The following is a 3757-nucleotide window of genomic DNA, read 5'->3' on the forward strand; positions in this document are numbered from 1 at the left end:
CTCTCAATACAGTAACAGATGTCAACACATTTTTTTGGAACATTTCTAAAGCAGAAATTGAAACAGGTATTACCTCGGCGTATCATAAAACGCCCAAAGGACTAAAGCGGAAGGACTGGACCTTAGGGCGGGAGGAGCATTCACCTTTTATTGTTCAGAATATTTATTATAGTCAATCAACAGATAACAATTGTCAAACTTCAACTGAGAACATTTGTACATGAAACCCATCTGTTAACTTTCGAAAGCAAAGCAAGTATAACATTTTTTTCAGATGAGAAAGATAATACCTTTGATTTTTTTAGAAAAATAGAATACACTGAACGTCTGAAGGGTTACATTAAGTTCACTTTCAGTTTCAAAACCTTGCCCAAATACACTCACTTAGAAGACAAAATTAACCTTACACATGGAACTGTATTTTGCATTAACAAATAGTGAAGATATAACATTCATAATAATAAACTCCCAGTCAGAGAACTGCCGGCAAGACTCGGCACAACCAGGAGCACCTCCGATGATGTCCAACGTAGCTTTGGTCGAAACGTCAGGGATTGAAGAGGTCCATTTACCACCGCCATACAACCCGAAAAAATTCCCAGCATCTAAAACATAAAATCTCCAACATCGCTGCGGACGGAAAAAGATCCTGCAAGAATAGGACCAACGACGACCGAAGAGAATCGTTCAACGTGACAGGAATGCAACCCTTCCGCAAATTCCTCCAGATTCCAGGGTTGGCCATCAACAAGTGTCAGTGCGCGAACATCATCGATATGAGCTTTCAGAGCCGCAGGTGCACTCGTGTACACGAGCTTTACTCCTCGCCTGGGCCCATCAACACCGATATTGACTGTTGATGACTGGAAACATGTTGCCTGGTCGGACGAGTCTCGTTTCGAATTGTACCTAGCCGAAGGACGTGTACCAGCTATGGAGACAATCGCATGAATCCATGGATCCTGCAAGTCGGGAGGGGACTGTTCAAGCTGGTGGAGGCTTTGTAATGGTGTGTCTCGTGGGCAGTTGGAGTGATATGGGACCCCTGATACGTCTAGAAACAACTCTGACCGGTGACACGTCCGTAAGCATCCTGTCTGATCACCTGCGTCCATTCATGTCCATTGTGCATTCCGACGGACTTGGGCAATTCCAGCAGGACAATGCGACATCCCACACATCCAGTATTGCTACAGTGTGGCTTCAAAGACGCTCTTCTGTGTTCGAACACTGCCGCTGGCCATCAGACTCCCCAGTTATGAACATTATTGAGCCTATCTGGGATGCCTTGCAATGTGCTGTTCAGAAGAGGTCTCCACACCCTCGTATTCTTACGGATTTATGAACAGCCCTGCGGGGTTCATGGTGGCAGTTCCATCCAGTACTATTTCAGACATTAGTTGAATCTATGCTACGTCATGTTGTGGCACTTCTGCATGCTCGCGGGGCCCCTACACGATATTAGGCAGGTGTACCAGTTTCTTTGGCTCTACGGTGTATATAGGACCAAATTGTATCTTTCTCTTACAGCGTAAGAGACAATACTGATTCTCCTGGGGAGGCCTCTATAAATGTCGGTATTTGCTGTAGTTTTTGAAACTTCCTGGCATATTAAAACTGTGTGCCGGACCGAGACTCGAACTCGGGACCTTCGCCTTTCGCGGGCAAGTGCTCTACCAACTGAGCTACCCAAGCACGACTCACGCCCCGTCCTCACAGCTTTACTTCTGCCAGTACCTCGCCTCCTACCTTCCAAACTTAACAGAAGCTCTCCTGCGAACCTTGTAAGAACTAGCACTCCTGAAAGAAACGATATTGCGGAGACATGGCTTAGCCACAGCCTGGGGGATGTTCCCAGAATGAGATTTTCACTCTGCAGCGGAGTGTGCGCTGATGTGAAACTTCCTGGCAGATTAAAACTGTGTGCCGGACCGAGACTCGAACTCGGGACCTTTGCCTTTCGCGGGCAATTGCTCTACCAACTGAGCTACCCAGGCACGACTCACGCCCCGTCCTCACAGCTTTACTTCCTCCATTACCTAGTCTCCTACTTTCCAAACTTCACAGAAGCTCTCCTGCGCACTTGCCTGCGAAAGGCAAAGGTCTCGACTTCGAATCTTGGTGTGGCACACAGTTTTAATATGCCAGGAAGTTTCATATCAGCGCACACTCCGCTGCATAGTTGAAATCTCATTCTGGATACTATAGTTTCTGCTCTCGATTAAGTTGTTCCAATGCTATGCAGAATATTACACCTGCTGCGACGCCGAGAGTAGCTATCAGATCTCTACACAGCCATCCTCTTCGTAAGCTTCTGTGGTTGTTTGTGAGCTCGGATGCAGGGCTTAAGAGATACTCCGCTCTCGGCACGGCGCGAGTGCCCTGTACCGTGGCTAGAACGCAGTTGCGAAAAGAGGCCTGGCCATCTCTTCCAGTCGGCAGACTGCGCCAACGAGGGCTTCCGCGTGATGTCACGGCAATTCACTGCACTTGGCAGCGCCGAGGCGCGCAGTTAACGGCCGCAGTGGGATGAGGATGAGGATGTCGGCGCGCTGCTCCCGCCCCCATCCTAGACCGGCACCGCCTCGTTACTTGAATTAATCTCTTATTGGGACTGGCATAATGCAAGGACCTGTGTTACCTTACAGGATTTACAGACGATTTGCGAGCGGGCAATTATAAAGCTTTTACTGTGTAAGATGGCAAGAACTATGCCCCTTACAAGAAGTCATTAAAGATCACCTAACTCATGTTGAGCGAACAGTAGGGTTGAACAGAAATGACTGACAAGGCACAATGCATCTTGTAGAGGGTATAGTATGGACGTATTGGAATAATTAACGTCGGTTGATGGTTTTAAAGTAATTCACACAACATGAAAACTTTGTGGAAACACGTCGATTTACTGGAGGCTAGTTGATCCCAGGGAAGTATTCGAGTGACCGTGGCCGGCTGGGGAGTGGCGAAGGGAAGCGACAATAGGCAGCTTAGGGCGGCTCAAGCTCTGAGAAAACGGTAACGGGGCACGGCCTCCAGCTGCCTTAAGATGAGTGACAGTGAGTGGGTGGTTGACCCCATGCTGGTGTACCGGGAAGCAGACGGAGAACTTGTACGCCTGTTGATAAATGTCCGTCGTCCCGTTTTCAGTTAAACATGCGAGAAAGCCGCGCAAAGCTACGGTGGAGCGGTCAACAGATGTCAAAATATGCTTGTTCGTGACTATAGCAACGTCACGCTGAATTCACGGTCCGCAGAGCCTGAAGTAAATCAGGTGAAGAGCGACAGAATGAAATACGCCGGCCTCTGATGGGAACGTAGGACCAAGGAATTTGAAGTATGAGAAAACAATGATTTTGTCCACAGCAACGTCTTTCTGGGACTCCATTATTAAAGAATCCGTAGAAATACGACTGGCGGAAACTCTGTTAAACCGTGACAGCGGCTACCAGCTGGACAGTGCATGGAATCCCATCATCTCCACGATTTGCTCAAATCGAAGACGACAGAGTGCGTCGACGGCCGTGGCAAACAGCAACGCAGAGGGCGACTGAGTTCCGCTGTTCCACCAGCGAGGGCGCTGCCGGCGGGCAGTGTTTGTTCAACTATCAAGTTTTCTACGCATGCGCAGAATAGTTACAGTACGCTATATATTGCGGAGCGAAGGACGTTTTCGCCAGTCTGCGACGGCTCACCTGAAGATGACTGGCAGGTGGCCAGTTGAAATATCGTGCGAAGTATTCAACGACGACCAGCTGCA

General features: G+C 48.5%; 1 non-coding gene across 1 annotated transcript; it reads right to left on the reverse strand.

The window, feature by feature from the left end:
* Positions 1–1922: 1922 nt before the first annotated feature.
* On the reverse strand, positions 1923–1997 carry Trnas-cga (transfer RNA serine (anticodon CGA)). The gene has a single exon. It is a non-coding gene; the product is annotated as a tRNA-Ser (tRNA).
* Positions 1998–3757: the final 1760 nt, after the last annotated feature.

This window comes from Schistocerca cancellata, chromosome 6 (genome assembly GCF_023864275.1).
Source record: "Schistocerca cancellata isolate TAMUIC-IGC-003103 chromosome 6, iqSchCanc2.1, whole genome shotgun sequence".
NCBI classification, from domain to species: Eukaryota; Metazoa; Arthropoda; class Insecta; order Orthoptera; family Acrididae; genus Schistocerca; species Schistocerca cancellata.